Source organism: Sciurus vulgaris (genome assembly GCF_902686455.1).
Source record: "Sciurus vulgaris genome assembly, chromosome: 9".
Taxonomy (NCBI): Eukaryota; Metazoa; Chordata; class Mammalia; order Rodentia; family Sciuridae; genus Sciurus; species Sciurus vulgaris.
This window is the reverse complement of record NC_136469.1, coordinates 138314864-138326925: the sequence shown is the minus strand read 5'-3', so window position 1 is coordinate 138326925 and position 12062 is coordinate 138314864.

Below are 12062 nucleotides of genomic sequence, written 5' to 3'. Positions count from 1 at the left end.
TCCCGTGCCCAGGTGCCCACTTGATCAGATGAAATGCACCTTCTTCAGGTGTGAAAAGTTGGAAGTTAACCACTGGGTCACAATCAAATCATTCTATTTTTAGCCAGATATCTGATGGTATCACTGGTAATCCATGCCTGAAAATGCTGACCTTGGAAAGCAAAAATGAGATACTAGCCTGAAAGTGCAGCTGCCCAAGGTTAAGCCAGAGCTGGAATAATTTAGTGGTTGAACCCTAATATTTAGATCAAAGAGTGAAATCTTCCAATTCAATCCAATTTTAGAGGAAATGTATGAGTTCATGGTCAATACCAATTAAAAATAAACACCCTCCATAACTTAATCTCTTTCTCAATGGGTCAGGCATCCGTTTCATTGAGTTGTTAGTGCCAGCAATTCAATTAAAGGAAGGAAAGAAAGAACTATGCATTGCAATAAACTTTAGTATTTGAAATAGCTTAATAAAATGAACATGATCTCAAAAGTGTTTTTCCTTCCAATGCCCAAGTTTTAATTACTTCATTTTGTATTAAAAAAAAAAAAAAACTTGTTAAAAATGTCTAATTGCCACTTCCAACTGAGTGATGTCCTAGGATTACTGGCCCTTGCCTGTCTGTAAAGCACTTTGGGCTTGTATTTATAGGTCTTACAGGAAAGAACTGCAGACGATTAAGAGTGGTAATTAGTCCTGAACGTCTAGATGTCAAGGCGGGAGAATTCTCGGGGTGGGTGCAACTGCACAGAGCGGGCTGAGCCTTAGGTGGCTGCTGTAAAGAACCAGGCATTAGGTCAGTACCCCATAAATCATATATCTTCCTTTTATCTTTGAAAAGATCAAGTGTAATTAGCTAAGAGGGATGAAAGTCATTCTAATATGCATATAAACAGCCAAGGGAGCAATGGGATATTTTAAAAATCTTGATTAGTCATGTTTACATTTGTATTTATTAAAGTTGGGCAAAGTTAAATAAAAAGTTTTAAAAACTCCATGGTCTCTTTACCCTAATATGTCAATACAATTGTGTTTTCTTATGGTAAATATATATGCTCATTGTTTATAATTTTGCAATTTTGAAACAAAAAAGAAGCAAATCCTAATTTAATTGACATGCCTTAAAACGAATGTGAGAAAGATATTTAAAGTTTTGAACTGCCCATGATTTTTCATGACCTCCGTGGAGTCATTGTAGCAGAGACTAAAGCAGCTACCATTCAGGGAAATATGGCAGGCACCACGGTCTGAAGTCAAGACTGTGGGAATAGCTATGGCTCCCGAGTTCTGGTTCAGCAAGTCAAGCAGGGGCATCCCAGCCAGCAGAACCCTGGGTTCCAAGGGTGCGCACATGCCTCACATGGAAACAGGTGCAGGGAGTCAGGCTTTCTCAGAGTGAAACTGTAGTGCAAGAAAAACGTCCAAGTTCTAGTGGAACTAACCAACCAAGCAGAGGTTCCTGACTAACAAGTGAACTAGAGTTGAAATCAAGAAGCCAAGACTTCAACCTACCTGTCAAGTTGAACAAACACTAAAGGGGAAAGAATAGGTATAAAAGAATCTGAGATTTTAGTACCAATGGTGCTACAAGCTTGATTCGGACCACCGTGGGCTGGTTGTTCTGTAGGGACTGTCTAAATGCATGGTGAGAAGACACAATGCTCAGAGTCTGTGGTTACAGCTGTCTCTTTCCACACTAAATGTATACTCCACAAGGAAAGGGAGCTCTGTCTGTTTATTTACTGCGGTAACTATAATGACTGAAGAATATGCGAAATAGTAACTACTCAATAATGAAAGTGAGAAATACACATACAACAGAATATTATTCAGCCATAAAAATAAATAGACTTCTGACACATGCCGGAACATGGACGAACCTAGAAAACTTTGTATTAAGTGAAATGAGGCAGACACAAAAGCACAAATATTGAACCATTCCACTTTCATGAGGTATCCATTATATGCAACGACATCAAGACACAGAACAGAAGGTGCTCGGAGGTAGGGGCAAAGAGGAATGAGAGTTACTGTTTAAAGGGTACAGTTACTGTTTAAACTTTCCAGAAAGAGAGAGCGCTGGGGTTCTCAGAACACCTGGGATGTACTTAATGACAAAAAATTTTACACTTAGGAAACATCGAGTTTAATTAGAAATGGTTTCAATAGCAATTTATATGTTACATATATTTCACAACAATAGTAACAACAGTGAGAACCAAAGAAAATAGAAGAGTTATTTACTTAGGCTGGTACATGCAAGGTGTTAATTACCAGAAACGTTTCAGAAGGCTGATGAGACTCCAATGTCGGGAAGGGACAAGAGGGCAAACATGGGGGTTGACATGAGGTGGCCTCGTTTGTCACACCCACTCTTCATGATGTGTTTGGTCTTGGGCACGTCCACTAATTTTCTTTTCAACCTAAGCTTTCTCATTCATAAAACAAAACTGGTAGCTCACATCAAGCAGCTTGGAGTTCTGTGCTTGGTTTTATTTTGAATGCTCTGTGGGTCCTTGAACTCCTCATTTCACCTTTGTCAACACGTGCCTCATATTCTCTCTCTACAAAATATAGATGCTCACCAAGTGCATTCTGGAAGGTTGCTATGGAGATTCAATAGGCTGATGCATTTTGGACAGTTGGTACAACATGCATTGTTGACTTCATAGAGGCTGAAGGGATTGCTGTATCTAATTTTATTATTAATGCTATTTATCAATCATTGCATACATACTTCATGCAGATAGGATGCAGGAGAATACTTTACCTTTCCATCAGGATTCCCTTTGTGCATTAGTAATTTTTTGTTGTTGTTGTTGGTTTCAGACTGGATGAAATTCCCTGTGTGGGCAGGAAGTACATCTCCCCTCCTTCATTATTTTACTCTCCATTACTGAGAACAACGCTGAGCACCTAGGAGGCATGTAGCAGCCATTTACTGATAAATTAATGAATAGCAGTGGGAACATCTGAGGTGATGGTGGATATGAAAAGATTTCTAACATGCAGTTCTATAGTAATATAAGTTGTTTTATTGTGGCTTCAGGGACTGCCTTATTGTTTAGAGTCTTCCAGACCAACAGGGCATTTTTTCTATTTACCATTCTCTCACCTGTGGTAATAGTAAAAAGTATACTCGCTGATGTTCGATAGTGATTTTATGGAAAAGAGAAAAGTCTTCAAACAGCACAGAGTAAACAATACATAGCTTCATCCTCAAGATATTGAGTCCGTCCAAAACAAACGGGAGCATAACAGTAGAGGGAAGGAGGAGACTCCTGGTGCACTTTCTGATTCGTTCATTCATTTGTGCCTTCAGCAGACATCGGGGGCTTGTGCTATCACCAGGTCCTGTGCTCCGCAGCCTGGCTACACAGAAAAAGGGACCCATTTTAATCAGCTTTTTCACTGCTATAACCAAAAGACCCATCCAGAACAACTGTAAAGGAAGAACAGTTTATTTGAGGGCTCACGGTTTCAGAGACAGCAGGTTCCATTCCTTAGGGCTCAAGGTGAGGCTGAGCACCAAGGAAGAGCACGGCCGAGGGAAGCAGCTCACATCATGATCAGGAAGTAGAGAGAGACTCCCCTGGCCAGAGACTAATGTATACCCAAAGTCACACCCCAGTTCCCACCTCCTCCAGCCACAGGCTACCACTTCAGCCACCACTCTGTTAATCCCTATCCGGGATTCAATCACTGATTGAGTTAAGACTCTTGGAACCTAATCATTTCTCCTCTGAATGTTCTTGCACTGTCCCACACATGAGCTTCTGGGGGTCACCTCATATCCAAACCATAACAGGATCCTCTTCAGACTCCGAAAGAAACTCCAATGTAATGTAACGGTAGCTGTTACCACATTATGAGACAAGTGAAGTTACAAAAAAGAGAAGGGTTTCAGTCTTCCTAAGGGAAACCTGGGAGAAACTTTCATGTGGGAAGATATGCTCTGACAAAAATCAAAGACTGAATGTCAATTTCCTAAGTGCCCAGCTTCTTTGAGGTGTCCCAACCTGAGGGAGCAACAGGATAGCAGTCACAATGTGTTAAATCTCAGCATGGGGGAGGATCAATGTGGAATTCAGCATCCCAGGAGCAAACCCAGGGTGCAGATATGCACAAGGAGTTATGTATAACAAGTCCAGAAGATGATGGCATGGTGTAAGTGGGAGAAGTGGGGTTTCCTACCCAAATCCTGACTGTGCTCTGAGCACAAAGGATGCATTTCTTTTTCACATTTAGTTGTAGGCATTTGGGTATTAGGAAGGTATTGCTGAAACTTAGCTATTTCTGGAAATATAAATCTCTGCAAGGCAATGGCAGTGGAGGTGAAGGAATGTATTTTAAAATTTTCAAGAAGCAGAAATGGTAGTTCTACTCATGGTCTAGATAGTTCCTGGTTACTGGTTGAACATAGGATAAAAGCTTGAAAGAGTGTACTGTTATGACTGAGATCAACTTTGGGTACAAATGATATGTGTCTTCTGTTCTACTTCACTCACTGAGTGCCAATACCTTGATCTTTTGTCTAGTGGGTATTCTTAGTCTTAAATTTTCCATGACGCGGGAAAAATTTCTTTCATTTTGAGTGTATCTTTGGCAGAAGCAATAACTGGCTCTATCTCTGCACCTATGTTCTCATTGTACGAGGCCAGGAAGTAGGTCATTTCTCTAGCAAACTATGATCGCAGCTTTATATTGTACATTGCTAAAAAGTAATAAGGAAAGGACCATTGTCAGGTCAGACTCCTCACAATACTTATGGCAATACTGATATGGCCCAAATTGCACCCATAATATGGTGTTTGGCTGTGGTTTCTGCTGCTCCAAAATGGAGATTCCTTGCTCATTTTCCAAATTTTCCAAGCCTTATCATCCAGTCTTTTAGTTCTTTGAACTCCCAATATTCTTCCAACAAATCATCTTTTTAGTTAGTATAACAAGATTTGAATTATCTTACAAGCTAGTCTCTGGATGTTGTTGTCCTCATGTTTTGAGATGTTATCTCAAATAGTTCCAATTTGAGTCTTGCTTCTAATTGATTCCCAGAAAGTGGCATGATCCATAGCATGAACAGAGTGAAAGAGTGAAATGAAGCCAACATCCTTTATTTTAAAAATCATGTTTAGTGATATTGAGGTACCAAATCCCAATGGCAGGTGGTCTTTCCGTTCCTACTGCCTTACACGATTCAGTTTCTCCTCTTTAATGACTTCTGCAGGATCTCAGTAGCGCCTGAATTATGCTTTCGTCCCTTATCCTCCTCATTCCTTCAGCAATAACCTGCCTTTTTCAGACAATCTCTTGAGATCTCTTCCAACAGTTTTGCTGCCTTTGGTCATGTGACCAAAGAAAAACCAGATTCATGACAACTTCAAACTTGGACACCGTGCAACAGAAATAGTACATTCTTATGGTTGAGACAACACACAAATCTATTCCTTCAACCATTTCTGCGCTGGTCCAGCCCAAGGAAAATTAATCTGAAAACTGAAGACAGTACTCAAAGGTGTACACAAAAGGAACAGGTTTTGAAGGGAGAAGCTCCCACCTGACCATGAGCATCCTTGAGCCCTCAGTCCCAGATCCCTAGGTGGATCTGATATGTCGTTCCACATATGGAATTTGGTGGACCAATGTTTTTCAAATGCTGATTAGCTACCAGATAACATCTTATGTGCAGGGATTTAGCTTAGAGAAAGAGGAGGTCCTACATTCACAGATCATTCACACTAATAAAGATGGAAAGATGATAATCAGCAGTCTAGTCAATTCTTAATATGTTTTCTCAGTGACATGATAGAAGAAAAGAAAACATGGCACTGGTACAGCAGGGGCCTCGAGACAGAGCTGGCTTACTTTAGGAAAGTTGATGAGATAAGGCAACTCAGAGAGGTGATATGTGGTGGTCAGAAGTGTGAGCACTTGAAAAATCCAGTCATCCCCCAAGAGAAGAATCACGTTCTGTGCACATGCAGAGATTCTGAAGTGAGTAACAGTTTTCTATTTTTTTCCAGAGGCTGAACCTTTGCAATTGAGAGATAAAATTGATGTGTCTCTTAAAAAGCATGGGACAAATGGAGTGATTGGCATTCCACTCTCCAGAAAGGCAGAAGTAGGCGTCCTCCCTGTCTTCTGAAAGTCCGGGGAAACTCTGTGAGTGGACTGTGAGACCACCAGATCACTGGGCACGTTTGTAGAGTGCCGACATGGAAGTCCTCCAGTCCTCCAAATTGTTTATGTGTGAGTGTGTGTGTGTGTGTGTGTGCAAAATACTGCAGGTGTGAGTGGCCACAAGGTATCCACGGCCACAGTTAGCCAGTCCAGCTCTGTTGTCAGCAAAATCTAAGCTCTAGGGGAGCATTTCAGAATGGATGCACATAGTTTCAGCTGCCTAGAAATAACCCAGGCTTTCAAGCATACATTGCTTGTATGATGTCTTCATCTCTCTTGATATTCTTTTCCTTGTGCCAGACACTATAATAGACACTCTGTTGCCATTTCCTGCATTTTCTCATATAATTATCACAACTACAGGGTATTTGTTAAATTGCAATTTTTAAAGAAGTAAACTGAGGAGTGACGTGTTTGTTTCTGTAAATCACACGACTGTTAAAAGACAAAGCAAGATTTCACACAACTAGTATGAGACAAAGCAAGATTTCATTTCCAAACTATATATTCGTATCAACACACCCGCAAGTTCTGTTTCAAAAGGAATATTGTGTTTTACATAAAAGAAAATGATTGCACAGACATTCATGAAGGGCATAAAGATAAAAGCTCTGGTTCTTTATCCGTACGCATTTATTTGCATTTTCCAAACATGGCTGGTTATTTATACTTAAGTTCTCCCACTGGAGAAAATCACATTTTGCCTTTTGTGCCAAGCTGCAGAGTCGGCTCATTTCATTACATTTTTGTCTTCTCAGAAAGACACTAAGCAACTGGAATTTCATCTGTATCAATAGTCTGTTGCCAACTGTCGGAGATTGCTGACAGTGGATCAATTTTAATTTACAGCTGATCTTGAAAGGCCATTTAAATAGTGGTAATTAAGGACAAAATACGAGACTGGAAGTATAGCAAAACGTGGGTAGTTTGAAACTAATTAAGTACTGGAAGCCCTTTCTCTACAAAGCTAAAATGATCTATGTGAAGTTTCTCTCTAGAACATATCATCTGGGGAAAGTTAAGGACAGTCGTTAGCTTCCCAGTTTCAGATGAGGTGATGGCCACCTAAAATGGCATTCCTTAAGATATTGCAGATCCTGTTCATCTCCCCAATACCCTTTTCACATGTGCATCTCCACAGACGATGTTCCTTACAGCAGAGCCCATGTCCACTATATTTACCAGTGTGCCCACACATATTGAACCACCTTGGCTTATGGTTGGTGCTTAATAAATATTTGCTTATATCATTGAGTGACAAAATAACTATGGCTAAAGAAAGAGCTCCCTGCATCCAAAGGAATCCCTGCACTCAAGAATGCATCCCTGAGACTTAAAATGAGATGGCAGTACAAAAAGCCTGCTTGTGAATATGATTCCAGACTGAGGCCCAACATTTCACTTACTGATTCTCATTCATTCTGGACCTTGGAATGACCTGTGTGGCCTGTTGCACTATGTCTGAGTCTTGGACTCTCATCTCTTCTCTTCATTTTCCAGGACTTCACCCCTGCATCCACATTGTAATACTCTTTCAAAGTACAGAGACCCCAGGCTGCACCACCTTGTAAACATCTTTCATACAGAGACTATCAGGTCCTTGGTAAAAATTTGTTTTAACTGAATTGCTGCCCTTCCCGAGACAGATGGTAAAATGCCCTAGGGCAAGAACCAGAGTGTTCAAATTCCAACTTTTCTAACTTCTATTAACTTTCTTTTACTTCTACTCTTTTCTGTTATGCTTCACAACAATAGGCGAGGAAGGATATTTTGAAGTAATTCTTGCAGAAGAACATTTTGAAGTTCAAAGTTTGCCAACAGTTTGAGGAGTCTCCCTACTGGAGAAGGTGCCTGGCAACAGGGAATATGGCTGTCACCTGTTTGCACTTAATGGCAGTATGTGCACATGCCTGCCCCAGTGCCAAGCACAGTACAGGAAATTCAGTGACATGTTTTGCAGTTCTATCCTGTGGTTTGCCCCGACTATTTCTTGAATAAGGCAATCCTACCCAGTTATATCATGGCCAGTAAAATATAAGCAGGAGCTTTGGGGATCTCAGCTATGATCATCACCAAAGAACTTTGATCTTGACCTCTTGATCGAAATAGAGCAGGATTGATCTTTTGTCTTAAAGTCCATAGATATGGCTTCTGTAGATAATGTGTCACGTTTTTCATACATCGCCAGTATGTTCTCCCACATTTGCCATCTAGGTAAATACACTCACTCAGACAGCAGAGTTCATGGCCCTGGCACAAGTTCACAGAACCAGTGATGCTCCGATGGGCAATAAGGAGGAATCAGGGCTTTTCTTTCTCTTTGATGCATAGGACTCTGTCCTGTGGCACCATCTGCAATGTCTTTTTCTATATTGAAATTTTACTATTTCTCATAATAAGATACACTTCTTTTGTAGCACAAATTTCAATGTATTTATTTTTTTAGTTTTTTAATTTGTTCAAATTAGTTATACTTGACAGTAGAATGCCTTTTTGCTTTTTTTTTCTTACTTCATAGAAATAAGAAATTTACATTCGCATCTCTCTTACAATATCCAACCAAAGCTGTTGTTCTCCTCAGTGTGAGTAGGGCCCTTAAGGACAAAATTCATTTTCTGTTATTATCAATTCCTAATGCTAACACATTGCTTGTCATAGATTCATCTTCTAAAAATACTTAACTGAATGAATGAATGCTTAATTGATCTATAAGATAATGTAGTATCAGATGCATAGTGTCTTCTGTGGAGCATTTTCATTTTAGACTTGACTTTGCAAATTGTTGTTCTGAGGTAAATGGATTTAATTCCAGTCATTTTTGATTCTTCTAGAGTTATTCAGTTAATTAAATACAAAGTGTTCTTGTACCTCTGTTGTGTGACTTATCTTGTTTTTCTTTTATTTTGTATGACTTTACATCCTCTCTGTAGATGAAAAATAAATCTATTATGACTTGGATAAAATCTTAGTAATTTAAAAGCTAACTGCCCCCCCTGCCCCCGAGACCACTCACCTTACGTGACCCAACAAGCAAACAAAATGGAAGGGGACACCAAGCTAATTTTCCCCAGTATGCCTCACTGGCATTGAGATCTTTTGAATTATTTATGATGTTTACATGGAAGGAAAAGACAGAGGATTTCAGTTCCTATAATGAGTAGAACAAAGTGCAAAGATCAAATAAAGTCAAAGAAAAAATTCCAATAAATAATAAAAGAGTTATATAAATTAACATTTGTTTGGGGATGTCTTGCATTGTAAAGTCATAGATCATGTTTGTAGAAGCTCCAGGAGGGAATAAATGCTCTCATTGCAGGCACACCACCTCATTTGCTTCCATTATGCTTACATGGATCAGTCAACGCTGCAAATGTGTCTGGAAACTCACTTTCTCCAAGGTAAACTTTGGAATTTTGGGGAGGGGGGACCAGAACCTACTCAACTAAACTAGATCAACAGATGTGTTTAAGCTGCATATTGAAGCTCACAAGTGCCTGAATTTAAAGGGCACACAGAACACATAGCAGAAAACACTATTATCAGCCAGGTCAGGGACACCAATTTTTAAAAGTTGTAGGTTGAAATATGTAAATAAAATAATACCCAGGAAAAATAATCACTCTTTATAGTTAAATATTGTGGTAGGGAAAATGTATGGTTATATAGTGCCATCCACATTTAGAATGTGACAAAGTCCTGGAAAGTGTCCTGTTCTTACAAGAACACCTACAGGAATGAAGAGCATTATTTCCAAGCAACAGATAATACTGGCTGGCCCTTTCACTTATACAGAGGTGAAATTTTAAAATGCGGTGGAAAGAGTATGCAATGTAACATCAAAATCTTAGACTACAGACCTGGCTTGTCCATTTTCTATCTGCATAATCTTGAATAGAGAATTTAATGTTTCATAATCTAATACCTTTCCTCTATAAAATATCTTCACCTATAAAATACCAAAACTCATTTCTTATACCATATCTTCTATCTATTTTAGCAGAAATAAAATGTGGTGATGTTTATTAGAATGTTAATTGTCCTATATATGTTATTACTCACATATTATTCCCATGATTAGTTTTCCATTTATGAAATTGAAATTTATAGGAGAAAATGTATTTACTTAATGATTCAGTAACAACTAGACTTGCAATATTATTAGAATGATTTAGAAAACAAATAACATAGATGAGAAGAAAATCAAAACAGAGAAGCACTAGAAGAAAACTAGCACGGAAAATCCTATAACAGATTGTGAGGAAGAGAAAGTATTACACATTAATGTTATCACAAAAGAGAAGAAAACAAAAGGGACATCTATAGTAATCATCAGTGCAAGGAGACCACAGAAATACAGAACAACATGGGTGAAAATAATCCATTCCATTTCCAGGTAGATTTCTTCAGAGTGAACATGGTTTGGTCTAACGGACACATTCTAGATGAGTTGAAGTAATGTCCTCCCAAAAGAGAACTATTTAGTCAACCCCAGGGAGAAGGTGAGGATAAGAATCAGGTGATTCATAACACTGCGTGCTCCTTTTTTAATTTGCTGATGAAGAAAAGAAAGAGAAATACTAGAAGACATGGTTCACTGCAATGAACACATGCAAGTTGGCCTTTGAATATAGTTCCCTTTCCAAATTTTAAGTGACTGGAATCTTCTAAAGTATTTCTTGAGGAATTTATTATACTTGAGGAATTTCTTATATTGAGTATATTTCTGGGCTGAAAAAGATTAGTCTACCTACACTTAAGAGAATCTGAAGACTTTACTCTTGACTAAGGTATGGTCTGTTTTGTTAAAACCTATCTATAAGAGAAAAACAAATCCTTTTCAATCACTATACACATAATATTCTTTCCAGTTAAACTCTCTGTGGGGAACAAATAATGAAATGCAAGATATAGATAAATGGGGATGGAGACTGACCAGTTTCATAGGTATAAAAAATGAATATTGATATGGGGTACGTCATTGTTCAATTATTTATTAACTTATGACTCTGAGAATAATGTCTATGAATCCCAGAAATGGGAATTCTAATTTCTTTGTTTTGCAATGGACTGTATTAAGAGGAAATGATATTTCCCATAGGAAAAAAATATGCAGATCACAGAAATATGAAGATTGTTGCTTTTATGATTATTATGCAGGTGTTGATTGGGAAACAGGGGAGACTGTGACTGCCTTCAGGGAATTCTGCTACACTCAAATTGTCCTGCTTATCTGTGGAAGCCACGCAGGTAGAAGCTCATTTCTCATACTTTTACTACTGAGGTTGACCAAGAAGGGCAAAAAATGTGTGTTGTATAAGAAGCAATTTCTAACACTTCCAGGTAAGAAGAACGAGAAGAATCTGTTAATAAGTATCATTAAAATGTTAATGGAAATGAAATCACAGAATAGGTAGATTATACTGCACTTAGACTAGAGTTTCTCCTGGTGGAAGAACACCCAGGGGTATGAAGAGCTTTCCTCTACCTCTTATTAAACATCAACAATCTGACCTGAAATGAGCATAGTAATTCCATTTAGGCTTAATCTTCTTAAATCAGAAAAGAAATCAATGTGACACTAAACAGGAAGTTTAAAATGAGAACCCAATCAAACTTGATAGCATAACTAAAAATTTTAAAAGTGGGCTCACAACCAAAGTAAATCAGTGAACTTGTGCAGGGATGGACAGAGGCAGTTAACTTAATAGCCACTTATTAGGCATCTTCTGTGTAGTAGGCACTGTCTGCATTGTCTTTATAAAAGCAACTGCAGAAGACACACATGTGCATGCATGCACACACACACACACACACACACACACACATATATATACATTTCTCCTTTTGGAGTTGAAATTCTGAAAGTGAATTGTGCAGCGTCAGGCAAATT